The sequence below is a fragment of the Prionailurus bengalensis genome, chromosome A2 (assembly GCF_016509475.1).
Source record: "Prionailurus bengalensis isolate Pbe53 chromosome A2, Fcat_Pben_1.1_paternal_pri, whole genome shotgun sequence".
Taxonomy (NCBI): Eukaryota; Metazoa; Chordata; class Mammalia; order Carnivora; family Felidae; genus Prionailurus; species Prionailurus bengalensis.
The window spans coordinates 129,121,671-129,139,395 of record NC_057348.1 but is presented as its reverse complement, the minus strand read 5'-3'; the positions used below and the strand labels follow the sequence as shown (position 1 = coordinate 129,139,395).

General features: G+C 36.0%; 1 protein-coding gene across 3 annotated transcripts in view; it reads left to right on the top strand.

Moving 5' to 3' along the window:
• The window catches only part of IMMP2L (inner mitochondrial membrane peptidase subunit 2), an 886,026-nt gene that overhangs the window by 813,528 nt on the left and 54,773 nt on the right, over positions 1-17,725 (top strand). The gene's annotated exons all lie outside the window — the stretch shown is intronic.

Genomic DNA, 17,725 nt, shown 5'->3' with positions numbered 1-17,725 from the left:
CCAGAAGAATTTCCCTCATATTGAAACACGTATGATGGTGGTTTTATACTATACACCAGATTTTGTAGAAAGAAATTCAAGACCAGTCTACTGGGAAGCTTGTGTGGTACCCCAAAACATTTGCGACAGGAAGTAAGGAGAGCTGGGCCTCCATCTGTACATCCACATCCTTTGTAAAGTAACTCAAGATTTGAATGGGATGTTTATTACAGTGATGTTTAGATGCAGTTTCGTCCCACTGTCTATATTCTCTTCCTCTATCAATAGCTACACACACGCACGGACATACAAACCCACAAGTACACAAACTTTCAAATAAAAGTTTCTTACCTCTTTTGCCACATCCCTTTGGTTATTTTTCTTTGGAAAATCAGACATAATGTGCTATCACATGTCATTCATATATACCAGTATGAATGTCCATTTAAGAGCCATCCATTAAGAGTCACGAAGAAGTTGCAATTTGTATGGGTGATTAGAAAATGGAGGTATCTTGTCATTACTCTGTTGGTTATGGTTCAACATTTCACTGGAACAGGCAATTCTTTATATATAATTCCATTATAACATTGCATGGGATTTTGTCATAAGAGTTAAGTATCAGAAGGTAGTTGCCCATTTACAGGAGTCAGTAATAAAAATAAAATGGATGTCAACCTCTGGGTTATGAATTAGCAAATAAAAAGAAGTGTTGTAATCATAGGAAACCACCATGGGGCATTCCTACTTTCCTCTATTCCCTTTTCTAATATCTAGGATCTTTTTGAGTAGAGTCTTCTATTTGAGTAGGTGGTTTGAAAGCTATAGACTCTGTAACTAGATAATTTGAGAGAGAAAGATTGGAGAGAATTTAAAAAGTAACCATTGATTTACAATAAAGTGTGGTTTTAAGGAATATTTGCAGTCTTTTCTTCCATTTTCTTTACCTTCAACTTCCCCACAGTCAAGCATTTCTTTAGAGCCTAACTACTATGGATAAAAAGCTTATTTATTCCAGTAGGGGTTAAAGAGACTTCATGGAAACCATAGTAGTATAACTGTTATAGTAAGTTATAACTGTTATAATAAGTTGTAACTTCTCTGTGCTTTTTACTTCCTCACTGATAAAATCAAAGCTCTTTTTTTTTCCATTAAAATTGTTCTAGCTTTAACCTTCTGTAATCTATGATACTTGGTTTACTACAGATTCAGTTCTTGTTCCCCGCTGATGGATTAAAATCTATTCTCAAGTTCTTTAGGCAAGCTGTTCCTTCTCTTCCCCACATCCCTTCATGGTGTGGAGGTTTCCTCCTTGAGTGGTTGAAGGTAGGTCTGCTCCCTCCCTGAAGTGGTAGAGAAATATGTACCAGAAGGATCTTCATGATGCCAGAACAACCATGCTGCCATGACAGTGGAGGGTGGAGAATCCAAAAATGCTGGGTTGCTGGACTTGAAAACAGTAGCATTATTAACAATAGCGAGTGTCCCAGTCATTTTGTTGTTCAATGGAATTGAAACCAAGATTTTAAAATACAGTTCACTTATATGCAATAAGATATAATAACCATATATTGGTTACTTTTAAAATATAGGCTTTTATAATATGGGACACTGCCACATTACAAAAAGTCAGAAAAACACTAATTTTTAGACATTCTAAGACAGGCATTGAAGCATGCTTTTTTGTTGCTTTCTGTTTTTGTTTTATTTTGTTTTTCCTCCCGTGGTAATGGCCAATCATGAACCTCAAACAAGCTGTGGCAATTATCATGAGTAAACCACAGTTCAACTAAATGAGAAGAAGAGATCTTATATCTTATATTTTGTAGCTGATCATTTCTGTGATACTGAACCTCAAAATCTATCCCATGAGCTGTTTTTTGAAATCCCAAATTAAACCTCTACACTCATCATTGGTTCTCAACTTGGACATAAAAGCATTACCAAAGACACTTATTAAAAATGCAATTTCTGGGATCCTAAGCCTAAAGATAGTGATTTAGAAAACCTAATGTGGGACTTAGGAATCACAAATTTCAATAATCTTCCCCCACCAAGAAAATGAGGATTTATGAGATGAGAATCTAGAGTTGGAACAAAGCCACTCAGAAGTTAACCAAATTTTCTAAATTTTCTGAAGTCGTACCCATATAGTCTTTTATTTTAAAATAGTACTAATAAAATAGTACTAATTTACTTTTTAAATTCTTCAGGCATAAATAAAATGATCATATAACATAATTAACATAATAGGTATATGATAATATAAATGAATATAAAATATTTTAATGTTACACGTAATCACTGAATTATTAATTTGATATTAACTGTTTTTATTCATAGAGCACAGGATTAAATAAACTAGTCTTTAGTTCATTAAATATCAGAGTTTCCTGGTTATCAAGTTTCTGTGCCACAGTTAGGAGGTTACCTTCTTTATCTTATTGCCATTTGTTATTTTACAGCTAAATCGTGTTTCAATGTTCTAAAGAAAATTTTCCTGGAGCCCTGACTGGTGATCACGGCTACTCTTTTTTCTCTGCAGTGTTCTTGCTTTTGTTTTTGTGAATGTTTCATCTTATTTCCTCAAGGCCTCTTAGAGTTGTTTGAATGTTGGCTTTTGAAAAGATTGTTTGTAAAAGGCTTGGGGAAATAAATTGAAATGTCTAGACAATGAAAAAAGAGGTTAGCCAAATATTAAATACTAAAGGAGTATCATATGACTTAAAATTTTTTTCTGTTGTAACCATCCATCACATATAATGAGATTTGCTTTTTAAATACCAATGCATTATTTTTCCATAATGGCTTTCTTCTGAAGATCTGTGTCTCACACAATTTTTTTTTTTTTTTTTTTTTTTTTTTTTTTTTTTGTGACTTAGTGAGGGACAAAGTGGAAGTATTTTGGCTGGTGTTTTGTGATGATGTTCTCAAGAGGAAACTGTGTAGAGACCCTAAAGTATTAAAAATAAAGATGTTCCAACACCTGGGTGGCTCAGTCAGTTAAACGTCTGACTTTAGCTCAGGTCATGATCTCATGGTTTGTGGGTTCGAGCTCCATGTCAGGCTCTGTGCTGTCAGGGCAGAGCCTGCTTGGGATTCTCTCTCTTCCCCCTTCTCTCTGCCCCTCCTCAACTTGCACTTTCTTTCCCTCTGTCTCTCTCTCTCTTTCTCTCTCTCTCACTCTGTCTCTGTCTCTGTCTCAAATAAATAAATAAAAAAACTTATTCTACAAAAAAACATTTTTTATTTTCATTCTAAAACACTTTTCCCTACACTGTTAAATTCTCTTTTTATAAATTGAGTTATAAAGACATAGAACATTATGTTAGCTTCAGGTATACAATATACTGACTTGATATTTGTATATATTGCAAAGTAAGCACCACTATAAGTCTAGTTAACATCTGTCACCATACGTAGTCACGACTTTGTTTTTCTTGTAATCAGAACCTTTAAGATCTGTTGTCATCAACTTTCCAATATTCGATATGGTTTTATTGGCTATAGTCACCATGCTGTACATTATATCCCTATGAATTATTTATTTGATAACTGGAAGTTTGTACCTAAAAACATTTTTAATATGGAATTTTTAAATTATTTCCACTCAAAGTAGTATTTTATACATTGTTTTTTTTAGGTTTATGTATTTATTTTGAGAGAGAAAGTGTGCGTGTATGCTTATACACTAAAATGAGCCAGGGAGGGGCAGAGATGGAGAGAGAATCCCAAGCAGGCTCCATGCTATTAGCATGCTATTAGTATGGAGCCTGACTCATGGGGTTCAAACTCATGAACCATGAGATCATGACCTAAGCCAAAATTAAGGGTCGGGTGCTTACCTGGGACACCCAGGTACCCCTGATACATGCTTTCTGACAGATCTTATCTAGGTTAAAATTTTGCTACTTTGATCGTGGTTCTTTTTGCATTAATTTTATTTTTTAAAACATTTCATTAAAGTGTTGTTTATCTTGATGAAAGAGGGTTTTTGGTGCCTCCTTAAATGTGATGCCTGAAGTAAATGTGTAAGTGGTCTCACATTAGACTGGCCCTATTCCCTATTATTAATATGCTATGTGGTAAGAAAGTACAGTATTAGGAGGCATTAACAGTAGATGTCAGCAAACAGCATGTTGTCTAGCATGGGCAGACCCTCTTTAAATTCGATTAAAATTTTGGTCAGCATTTAGTTGTTGCAAGTTTTTCTTGTTATTGTAAATTTTAATGAATTACCATAGTTGCCGTCAATTTATTATTTTCTCAGTATTTATGTTCCTTTTTATTGCTGTAAAATAAGGACTAATGACATATAGTGAAAATACATAAAGATAAATGCAATATAATGTATATTATTTCTTTGTTTCTGTTGGCAACGTACCCAAAATACTCCAAAAGATATTCAGAGTTTTCCCAAATTTGTATGTCTTTCTAGGGGTTTCAGTGCTCCTCAGAATCATTCTCTTAGAATTTGCCCTTGAACAATCCCTTTTTAGAAGTGAAATAAACAGTGCTGAGTCTTCCTATAATGCAGTGACCTTGCTTTGTATTGACAGAAAAATCTCTTACAGCTGTTTCTTATGTACTGCATGTATTGATGTGTTTCTGAAGGCCCAGATCAGTGAGGAGATGCTCTAACCATACACTCTTTTTGTAGATGTTTAAAAAAAAATCCTTTTACACCACAGAGATTTTTGGCAATATCATTTCAGGTTGAATTTGTACTTGGAAACTTAAACCAGGTAATCCTTGTAGTGTTTATTGGAAATTTTTAATATTAAAGACTTATTTTTGCTATTAAAGTTTGGTCCTGGAAGGTTTTCCAGTAAAACCACGACTTTCTGTGAGCTGAATGTTAGCTGCAAAGGTTTACATTGATCTGAAGTTTAAGGTAATGACAGTTGTTTAATATAACGGTTTAAATAAATAGCGTACTTTATTTTGATTAACTTTTAACACTCTGAAAGTTATTTCTAATGAATACAGATATGAATTCTGCATATCCAAATCCACATGAATCATTTGATAATGTGTTATCACTATAATATGAATAATTGCTGTCTTAATTATAATTTAGATGTTTCCTGTCACATGAAATAAAATTGACTACCTGAATGTCCTTCAGAGTACCCTTTCTGAGATCTGAGGACTCTGTGTCTCTCTCTTGCGTAGCACATACACCTGTAGCACTTGTTTTAATATTTATTAATTTTGAGAATCTACATACTTACATTTTCTATCAAGATAACTTTCAAAAAGATTGATTTTCAGTAACATTGAGTTCTGATTATATAAATATAATGTGTTTGTGCTAGGAAATTAGGAAACTAAGGAAAACTATAAAAAATAGTAACAATCATCACTGATACAACTCCCCAGACAACATTAAAATTTGAATGTTCTTCCTTTCAGGCTCTCATCTATGTAATCTATATAGGAACATGTGTGTACAAGGGGGAGAAAGGTGTGTGTGTGTGAATTAATTTCTTATGTTGCTTTTCTCACTGTTACGGAAATTTTTTCTATGTCATAAAACAGTTTTTGAAAATATAATTTTTAGTAGTTATGTAGTGCTTCATCATATGGCTATGTCATAATTCACTTAATCATGTTTAGATATATAAGCTGTTTCTAATTATATTTTAATACAAATTATTTTGCAGTGAACACCTTTATTTATAAACCTGTAAATGTATCACCACATCTCAGATCATCTCCCTAAGATTAGTCCTTACAAGTTTACTCACGAAATACATTTTTAATGCTTTTGTATACATATTGCCATTGTACTTTCCAAAAACATTAGTCTAATTACAGTTTTAGAAAAAAAAGTCCCAGTTTAGAAGAAATATACCACAAAAAAAACCCCAAAGTCTTCATATACTAACACCTATTAATTTGTATTATTACTATTTTTTACATTTTTGCTCTGTAATAAAGTACTGGCATTTGAATATGTTGAAGTAATAATTCTTGAGGCTATATTAAAGCTTCTAGTCTTGGAAATACTCAGAATTAGTCCAGCTGTCTGAGTTAGTAACTTGCCTAGGTGAAATAGTTTTTTTTTCTTTAACAAACTAAGGAATACTTCATATCAATATACACTGTAGATTCTGTGACTGCTTTCTTGCCAATCCATAGAAGTAGCATCTTACATAATTGTCTCCTAGAGCAGTGATTTTCAAAATGGATCTTTATTTCACTGAGGTTTGAAAGATTAATACAGAAAATTTTATTTATATTTATTTTTATCTTATTCTTTAAATTATTTGTCCATATTTTATAATTTACATAAAATAATAGTGCAATAGCATATTATAAAATTTATAAATCAACATATATTATGGTTATGAGTTCACATCTTCATCTGTAAGTGTATATTTATGGCAGAGATTGAGAATTGCCTTTCAAAATCCATCCATCCTATCGTGGTTTCTTCCTTCTCCCTTCAAAAACCACACTTTTTCAGCTGTGCACTTTACCACCTATCTTGAAAATTATATTCCTTGGCCTCGCTCTCTGTAGTTTGCCAGAGCCTCATGACTAAAATTTGGCCAGTAAGATTTAAACAGAACTGTGTACACTTCTTAGAGGATGCCTTGCAAAGGAGAAAGCATTTTCTTACACATTACAAGGTGAAAAGTGTTCTTCACCTTTTTCCTCCATCTTACTTCTTACACCCCTAACGTGATGACTGGCACTTCAGCAGCTAGCTTGGACTCTGAAGTCATCTGGGAAATAGCAGCTACTATGGTAGAAAGTTGAGATACAAGTGGACTAGTCTGTAATAACCCTGTAGAGTAGCTAAAACTGGCATCAGACAGCATAACTACAAGTGTCTTGTTTCAGCCACTCTTTGGGGGACCTCTATTTCTTGCAGCCAAGTCCAGTCTTAACTGAGAAGGTATCAAAGTTGGAGTCCACTGTACTTGACTGTTCATCCTTTGCATTTAGCAACTCTTAGATCAGATGCCTTGGTCATTTAGTAGGCAAGGAGTAATCACTGTCTATTAGCAAATTGAACATGTTGACATGTATTTAAAAGTTAGTTATTTAGCTTAGGGGACCCTAATTTTCCCATGAGTTTCTGGTGTTAATGGACAAAGTATAAAACCGTTATGAAAGCAAACTGGTATAAGGCCAAAGGAAAAAATCCCCTTCCTGTATTCTGTGTCCGTTCTTTCTCGGAGAAGGTGAATCATTACCCTTTTGCAAGCTCTCATAATGCACACTGCCAGAGGAGGGAGAGGCCATTCCAAAGATCTCTTTATTGTTAATTTAAAAAAGATTTAGAGTAGCTTTTTCTTAGATCTTTGCACTTTCTTTTTTATTAAAATTTGAAGCTTCTTCATACGTAACTAGCTATTAATAATAATAGAAAGAAATGAATATGCTTGCAAGACAAGGAAATATTTTTATGCATTGTTATTACTCTTAACATTTCTCCTGAAGAGTCCTAGCTCATAAGACTTTTTATGATCTGTCCCTGGTGACCTCTTGAGCCCTCTGTCTCCTGACCCCATTCCCTGAGCCACTGAATTCTTTGTGCTCTCAGTCCTCTGAGCATCACCATTATACCTGTTCATCTAGTACAATCACCCATGCACCACCATCCCCTCCCCCTTAAGTTTCAGCTTTGGTATCACTATGCACAGGGAACTCCGCTGTAAAATGTCTGTCTTGTGGGTTCTCATAGCCTCCAGCACTTCACCATTCCTAGAAAATCTCCTGTTCTTTCCAAAGTGCTAGTTAATTGTATGTGTCCCTAACTAGTCTCAGAACTCCTCAAAAAGGCCACTGTTTTTTACCCAACACCTAATGAGTACCTGGCACAAAGCAGGTGCTTAATAAAGATGGAATGAGGACTACGTGATATATAATTAGTTGTGGCTATTTTACCTGTCTCATTCTGATATCAGTGAAGAAAACAGATTTATTGATCTCCTACTCATGACATAAACACCATAAAATTTGAGCATGTCAAGAATTCTTCACTTAATTATTAGAAGGTATTATTTTTAATGTCACTTTTTATGGTTATATTTGTGTGTTTGCCTATGCACTTAAGGGGGGGAATCTCCGAGAACTCTGGCATGATCTTAAATTCCAGGTCAGGACCCTCACATGTACTGTGTGTGTTTGCAAGCTCCCCATCATGTCTTCCCCAAATTACAGAGGCTGCAGGTAGAATTTGTTATGGCAGTTCACCTTATTTCTGAATGCTAGATACATTCTTGCTGTTATTAAGGAACTCAGAACATGTACATTTATTTAACATTTATTGTGCACCCTCCATATGTCAAGTACCATATGCATTTGGGCAGCTAAATATTTAGATTTTTGATGACATTTTTGCATATTTGTTATATCTCATAACAAATATGGTAATAACATTTTATAGCCTTTTCCAGTAAAAAAGATCATTTTTACATGTGTCTGTATAATTTCCTTTGATTCTGAAAACAAATCCTCATTTTAGATATCAGGAAACAGGCTAACAGAAAGTCAGAGAAGACATGAGATAAAATATGACTATTTGGAAGAGTTCACCTGATTGGATAGTGTGCTTTAAGTTCATTTAAATTGCCACCTCTTTCTATTCAAACCCATTAAATAGTGAACCCATCAGTTGCAATATGTTTATTACTCGGTTTTATATGTGTTCCGACATGAAATTCTTTAACTTGGAATTAAAAGACAATTAATTTGATTTAACTTTGCAATGTTGACTGAATTCTAAAACATTTCAAAAACATGACTAAAGAAAGATTGCTTCTTCCTAAAAGATGCATTGCTTTGAGTTATTAGTGGTCTGTGACATGTAGCATATGAAATATTTGATACCAACATGAGACCAATTTTGATTAACCAAATGATTATCCTCAGTTTGCAAAATGTTGACAGTAACTGTTTATCCTAGCTCTCTCACGTACTAGTTGTGTTAGCATGGGCAAAGCCCTTAACATTTCCAAGTCCTAGCTTCTCATCAATAAGGTGGGGGTTACAAGAATAGGTACTTTCTGGAGGGTGGTGAGGAATGAGTGAGATCATGGGCTCAGAGCTCAGTGCATGGCCAAAGCAGGATCACAATAAACATCAGTTGTTACTTTTGTTATTGTGTGTGTGGGGGGGAGGGGGGTTGTTTGTTTTGTTTTTGGTTTTGTTTTTGAAGCTGGACTTACTGTCTGTTGGGTGGGAGGAGCTCTGGTGGCATTATTTGGATCTTTTGATTTGAAAGTAGCAAAAATGTGATTACATGAGATGTAATAGTGGTGAGCTTCCTGCTCCAGTTGTTCTTTGTAGTCAAGGTGGATGAGAAAGAACCTTTTAATGTTACCAATAATAACAACCACTAGCATGGCAAATATAACTTACAGAGTGTGTACTGTGGATGTAGCACTGTATTAAAAGCTTTCGCATATTGTTTCATTTAATCCTTTGGACAACACTGTGAAGTACATGGGGTCATTACTCCTGTTTCACAGATGAAGATGCTGAGACACACTCAGGCATGCTGGCTCAAGATCTCAGCCTCTGAAGCTCCTTTGCTGCCTTTACACTTTGAAGGGAAGTGGGCAGATTTATACATGTGCAGGTGCTCCATGTAGAGATTGTCATATACATAGCTGTTACGTTGACTGAGTGCAGTTTGTTGAATATAATTATAGATTAAATTTACTTTAAATCCCTTTCAATCCACTCTGTGAAGCAGGTTCTTTCCTTGCCCTTTGATAGAAATTCAGGCAGACCCATGACTTTTCTGGACACTCTTGGATAATAAAATGTCCTATAGCACTTACTGGGCAAAAACACAGATCCAATTTAATCATTTAAAGATTCAGGCTGTGTAATATTTAATATTCTTAACTTCATATAAAGCTTCTCCCCTTGGGGTGCCTGGGTGGCTCAGTCAATTGAGCATCCAACTTTGGCTCAGGTCATGATCTCATAGTTTGTGACTTTCAGCCCCGTGTTGGGCTCCGTGCTGACAGACTGGAGCCTGCTTTGGATTCTGTGTCTGCCTCTCTCTCTGCCCCTCCCTCACTTGTTCTCTCCCTCTCCCTCTCCCTCTCCCTCTCCCTCTCCCTCTCCCTCTCCCTCTCCCTCTCCCTCTCCCTCCCCTCCCCTCCCCTCCCCAAAATAAATAAGTAAACATTAAAAAGAAAGTTTCTCCCCTTGACCTCCAAGCGGAGACCTCCTGGAGGCCGGAAGCCTGCCATGGAGAAAGGGTAATTGCTCTCTGGTCTTTCCCTACCTGGCCTTCAGCTTCTCCATCCTGTTTGCTGACACAGCTCCTGACTCCTCTGGGTTTGATGGATGGAAAGGGAAGGAGAAGAGATAAAAACTGTCTCTCTTATATACTAGAGTATTGGTTTTAACATTGCTACTTTCTGGATTTGGGGTGTTAAAGGTTTTTGTTATTTTCTTTTTACTTTAATGCTTGAATTTTTTTTATTGATCATATTTATCTGCTGCAAAAATATGTACATAAGTTGACTTTAAAAAAATTTTGAGGGGCGCCTGGGTGGCGCAGTCGGTTGAGCGTCCGACTTCAGCCAGGTCACGATCTCACGGTCCGGGAGTTCGAGCCCCGCGTCGGGCTCTGGGCTGATGGCTCAGAGCCTGGAGCCTGTTTCCGATTCTGTGTCTCCCTCTCTTTCTGCCCCTCCCCCGTTCGTGCTCTGTCTCTCTCTGTCCCAAAAATAAATAAACGTTGAAAAAAAAAAAATTTAAAAAAAAAAAAAATTTTGAGTATGATACACAATGTTACATTAGTTTCAGGTGTACAACATAGTGATTTGATAAGTTTGCACATTGTACTCTGCTCACCACAAGTGTAGCTACCATCTGTCACCATACAATCCTATTGAGTATCATTGACTGTATTCCTTATGCTGTGCCTGTTATTCCCATAACTTATTCATTATATAACTAGAAGCCTTTATCTCCCACTCCCTTTCACCTATTTCGCTCTTCCTCCCACCCTCCCTCTCCTCTGGCACCATCAGTTGTCTGTTTTTATAGGTCTGATTCTGCTTTTTGTTGGTTTATTCATTTGGGTGTTTTTATTCCACATAGGAAAAAATCATATGGTATTTGTCTTTCTCAATCTTATTTCACTTAGCACAGTACCCTCTACATCCATCCATGTTGTCACAAATGGCACTATCTCATGCTTTAAAAAAATTTTTTTTAATGTTTACTTTTGAGGGAGAGAGAGAACATGAGTAGGGGAAGGGCAGAGAGAGAGGGAAACACAGAATCTGAAGCAGGTTCCAGGCTCCGAGCTGTTGGCATGGAGCCCAATGCAGGGCTCAAACTCACCAACCACAAGATCATGACCTGAGCTCAAGTTGGATGCCTAACCAACTGAGCCACTCAGGCACACCTATGCTTTCTTTTATGACTGGTTAGTTCAGTGTGTGTGTGTGTGTGTGTGTGTGTGTGTGTGTCTGTCTGTCTGTCTGTCTCTCTTTGTGGGTAGATAGATCTACACATACATAACACATCTTCCTTATCCATTCATCTATTGATGGACACTTAGGTTGCTTCCATATCTTGGCTATTGTGAGCAATAGTGTAATGAACATAGGAGTATATGTATCTTTTCAAATTAGTGTTTTCATTTTTAAAAAAAAAATTAATGTTTATTTTACAGAGAGAGATAGAGACAGAGACAGAGTGTGAGCTGGGGAGGGGCAGAGAGAGACACACACACAGAATCTGAAGCAGGCTCCAGGCCCTGAGCTGTCAGCACAGAGCCTGATGTGGAACTTGAATTCACAAACCATGATCATGACCTGAGCTGAAGTCAGATGCTTGACAAACTGAGCCACCCGGCTGCCCCAGTGTTTTCAGTTTCTTTGATTAAATACCCAGTGGTGGAATTATTGGATCATAGGGTATTTCTATTTTTAATTTTTTGAGGAACCTCCATATCGTTTTCTCCACAGTGGCTGTACCAATTTACATTCTCATCAACAGTGCATAAGTGAATAAGGTTTTTTTTCTCCACATCCTCACCAACACTTGTTTCTTGTCTTTTTGTTTTAGCCATTCTGACAGGTGTAAGAAGATCTTTCATTATGGTTTTGATTCTCATTTTCCTGATGATTAGTGTTAAGCATATTTTCATGTGTCTGTCAGCCATCTTTGGAAAACATGTCTCTTTAGTTCCTCTGCCTATTTTTCAATCAGATTGTTTTGAGGGTTTTTTTTGGTGTTGAGTTATATATAAAGTTATATATTTTGGATATTAACCTCTCATCAGATATGTCATTTTCAAATATCTTCTCCTATCCAGTAGGTTGTTGGTGGTTTCCTTTGATGTGCAAAAGATTTTTATTATGATGTAGTTCCAATAGTTTATTTTTGCTTTGTTTTCCCTTGCCTTAGGAGCTCTACCTAGAAAAATATTGCTACATCCAATGTCAGAGAAATTACCCACCTTTGTTCTCCTAGGTTTTTTATGGTTTCAAGTCTCACATTTAGGTCTTTAATCCATTTTGAGTTCATTTTTGTGTATAAAGTGGTCCAGTTTCATTCTTTGGCACGTAGTTATCCTGTTTGCAAAGCACCACTTATTGAAGTAACTGTCTTTTCCCCCATTACGTATTCGTGTCTTCTTTGTCAGAGATGAATTGACTGTATAAAAGCTGACTTTCTTTTAAATGGTTTCTTTGGTTATTTGTAGACTTGTCCCTCTGCAGTTATTTTAATGGGGCAAAGAATCCCTATTCTGGCTAAGAAAGCAAATGGTTCCTCTAGTTTTTGAGATCTGTTGACCCCATCCAGGTAGCCTCCTTAGATATGATGGTAGGTGACCTTATTCTGATTCCCTCATACAAAATGCCCTCTGATCCACAAAAAAACACACACCTACGAACCCCAGTGTACACTAGGAATTGGGTGATTCCCAATATGGCAACCTCCCCTTTGTTCCACCATGAAGTGGAACTAACCAATCGTTTGGCATTTAGGTTTCTCATGCATAAGTTAGACACTAGTCCACATGCCCATCAGATTGCAGGGGACACATATTAAGGTCTCAAAAAGGTCCTGATGAAATCCTTCTCCCCAGGCAGACATCTCTTACACCTCAGAGTTTAATCCACAGCTTATCAGTCCACATAAATCCTTCTCCCTCATTTCCAATTTCAGAACATTGGTGTGGATGTGGCATTTAAGAATTGTGTAACTGGTTCTCAGAATCCTCCTTTGGAAATTCAGCATATGGTCTAACACCTCCTTTGGAATGTGTTAATTATTGTCTTGGTGCTTCAGCCAGGACTTCCATTTTAATATTCTATTATGTATATAATAACTTCTAGATAAAATGGATTTCCATGCTTTCTATGCTTTCTTCATTCACTTTCTTCCTTTTTGTCTTTTCTATCAGAACAACTGAAAGGGAAGCATATGGTGAGAGGCATAAGGGAGTTCTGTGTATTTAACATATCTACTCGGATCATGAGGAAGATGTTCAAGGAGCCCAGTGAACCAAGACAGCATAATCATTTACCTCCTAAATTCATGCTATGTTCTTCTACCCTCTGTTTGGGTTGGTCTGTTAGCCTTCCTTCTTGATGAATTTCTATATGAGGGATAGCCTGTTATAGTAGTCGAGTGCAGACTCTGGGGCTAGACCCTCTGGATCAAATCTCAGCTCCACCACCTCTTGATTGTGTGTTCTTGGGAAAGTCATTTAATCATTATGAACCTCAGTTTTCTCATGTGTAGAATAGGGATAATAGTACTTGCCTTACAGAGTTATTGTGAGAATTAAATGAATTAACATATGTATGGCTCATAGAACAATGCATGCCATATAGCAAGTGCTATGTGAGCAGCAGCAGGAGTGGTAATTATCATTATTATTACTACTACTATTTATCTCCTAATGTTCAGTTTAATATCACCTACTTTATGAAGTCTTTTAGCACTGGAAATGATACTGATTGTCCCAATCAGAATAAGCCTACTTTTAATCTGTTGTCTTACAACACTTTCTTTGCTTTACTACCACCCTGTCACAGGGTAACAAGGTCAGTTTTATTATATCACCTTCACCACTAGCCAGTGATCATTTCAAGGTCATTGTATTTCTTGCTGGGTATGGTACTTAAACATAGACCTGGTCAGCAATATTAGTTTCTGCCCCACCCCCACCATTTTTGTTGAATGGTTAAATCTAACTTTTAAGATCTAAATTAATTTATAATATTTAAAGAATATTATAAAATAAGAATATTCTTTTAAGAATGAGTGTGTAGAAGGTAAATACCGTGTAAACTAAAACTGTTTTTGTAATTATTAATTAAATCTGCCATATAGTTGCAATTGATATTAGGTCAAGAAAACATTGTTTTGTATTTATAGTAACAAAAGCCAAAATTTAGCACAATACTGGCTTCTTAAAAGAAGTAGGACAGCAAAATATTTAGAATAAGAATTTCTTTAGTAACTTGAGTACATATTAATGAAAAATGTGAATCTGGATTCAGTGGTTTATATATATTGTCTTTTCCGGTTTGATAGAGATGAACAGGTCTGATCTGTGTCTGAAATGCTTTTGTGGCAATAGTGATAAGGTGAACTCTGGCACAATGACTGTAGTTTCTAGAGCAAGGACTTTAAAAACACCACAACTAGTTATAACAAATGTGTTGTTTAGACAGGTTCTGCCTCATTTTATCTGTCTACCCCAGGGGAATGGGAGCTTTACTATTCTCATACTCCCTCAGTCTCAGACCTGTCATCCAGCATAATGGTGTAGTTAAATGAATTGTACTTGGAAATGCTTTCACTTTAGTGAAGGTCGTGAAGGTTTTAACATCTCACAGCCAAGTCTTGATAAGCCGCTCACAGGTATATGGTGCCTTTATGGTTAATGATTCTTGGGTGAAGAGGAGGAGTCAGGTGATTCTTGATGGGAGGAGGCTTAGCTTAGTTCTGGTGAATTTTGATAGTTATTTAAAAACAAGCAAACAAAGACCCTGAAGGCTAAAGACCATATTTATGAAACATATTTACAAAACTATCGGAATGATTAAATATCTTTATTTTTTCTTCTCTGAATCTAATTTTTAAAATACCTCTTATCTGACACAAAAAGAGGCTAAGGACTTGTCCCCCAATATTTAGCAATTGCCCACCCAACACTCACCAGGAACATGCGGCATCACTCTCAAAACGGTAATCCCAGTGTATCTGACTATTGCTTTCCTACACTATAACAAATAGACACTTGGGTTCCAGATGATTCCTGAATAAAGCACAGTAACATTTCTCGATGGGAAGAGTTTATAAAAGATGTCATGGAAGGGATCCAGTTTAGAAATTAAAGCATTAACTCTGACAGTAGTATTTTCCCCATCTGAGCTTAGTTTGCAAGAGTTGGATATGGGGCAGGGTCTCCCGAACAGTTCCCCTTAACTCTACTGAAGCATAGTTCTATTTCACTTTGCAAACCACACCAACTAAAATGTTAAACCAAGTAAATGGTGATCCTTTGATGTCTGGTTTACAGTTACTAATCTCACAACAGTATTCATGTTTAAAATAGGAAGTGATATTTTGACACAGTCATAAATTGGTTTCAGTATCCTCAGTGTTCTACATTATTTTAAGGATTTGTTGATAAGAATTAGGTAAAGAACAGAAAATAACTAGAAAAAATATTAGTCAAAGTATAGCATAAACACTTGAGTATTATTCATATAAACTATTTATAAACCGTTTATTTTCAGCATTTGCAAATGTGTCTGCTAAATTTTTCTAAGTAGTGTTTCCCTCCTAAGTTCCTTGTTGTTATAATCCAAAATATCTGTTCTCAGGTGTCGGAATATTTGAGATCGTAGCTAGCTGAGAGTTACTTGGGATATCTCTATAATTACTTCTGCTTTCTAACTCATTTGTCTCCAGGACTATAACCAGAGGCTATAAAATAAAGGTTCCAGTAAGTATCCCTCAATACTGTGGGTGTTTTAATTTTTTTCACAAAAAGCATTTTATTAAAACATATCACCAGACATATGGACTGTGTCTTTCTCCACCAGTTGCTTTTTAGAACTGTTTCGATTGCTACTCAGCAAAGATTCATTAAAAAACTTAAAAAAAAAAAAAAAAAAGTAACACTCTAGTGAATTGCCAAAAAATTGCCTTTTATTCTTTTTGGCCAATGAAAATGATACTGATCTCAAATTATAAACCAGACACACATACACACATGGATTTAAGTTTGCCTGCGAGTAGGATTGCCCTGTGGCAGGTAACTGTAGGATCAAAAGCTTGGGTCTGGGCTTTGTATCAGACTGGTGGTAGTTTATTCCATTAGCTGGTATGACAGTGACTTCTAACCATCTTCTTTGCTTGGAGAAGAATGTTTACACACATGCATAGTTTCTGTCCTTATTGGTGAATAAGAGTCCATACCTTAATGCGGCTTGACATCCCCATTTGTGGTCCAATGACCAAGGTTTCAGACTATCATGTATTGGTCATTTTATTATTTTTATTACTTTACAAGACTATTTCTTTTTAGCTTATAGTTAGTTAATATCCTTTTCTTTTAATGGAATCTTTCTTTTAATGAAGACTTGGTGATTAGGACACAGAACAGGAGAGAATTTTGACATTTATCTTCAAAACCATCCCAGCTGGTAATTCATAGGAAAAGCTAGCTGAGTTAGGATATCTTCCGTTGTCATTACAGGAAAGGCCTAGAAGACAGGCTTTGATTTTCTGCCAGAAAGAATGATACGTGTTTTCAGTTTGCCTTTTAAACTCTTCACATTTTCCATAGAAACAAAAGTCGGAATATATTTTCACATTGATTACAAAGTATGGAATCTATTTCCCAAACAAACAGAAATGGATCCAACCATGGGGAGAGGATGGATTACATGATTTCTTTATTTCTTAGCTGTCATTTTATAGAGAAAATATTCATGTGAGTTAAGTAATTTACCACTTATTACCTGTCTGACTTTCGGCAGATTCCTTCCCTTCCTTGCGTTTGGTTTCTCACTTTTCAAAACAGGTGGTGTACACGTCTTTAGTTTTGGAGAATTAAATGAGTTCATGAACATGAAGTGCTTGTGAGCACTTAGTGGGTAGTAAATAAGCACTACCTATTTAATGAGTCCTACTATTGCTAATGTAATTCCTGATGTCGCTCCTACTGCTATTCTATTAATACTTGTTTTTAGTCTGCTCCACTACTCAGAGCCCTTCAGGCTTTCTGCTGCTCTATTCTCACCCCATCCCCCTTACTTGACTATCGGCCTTTTACCTATCTTTCCCCAAATATTCCAAAATATTTATGTATTCACGTTTATCCTAGAATTTTCTCCTCATCACCTATTAAAATCCTATTTATCTTGAAAATGCCGGCCCAAATCTGTTTTCACACTAAATCTTTATCAGTCTACCGAGTTAAAGTCAGTCCTTCACACAGCTCTGCTCTCAAATCCCTTGGTTTTCATCTTTATTATAACACATTAATTCATTCTTATCTTATGACTGTTTACGACTCTGTCTCCCTCCCCTTGTATTGTAAGGTATTTGAAATACTTTCTTGCTTATCTTTATCTTCTCCCACAGCATACAGTCTTCACCAGTGAGCACAAGGCTTCTCCACATGGTCACAATTCAATCAATATTTGTTCAATTAAACTGTTATACAGAGTTCTCTAATAGCATTTCTTTGCTAGTAAAATGAAAACTGATGGTCATATAGATA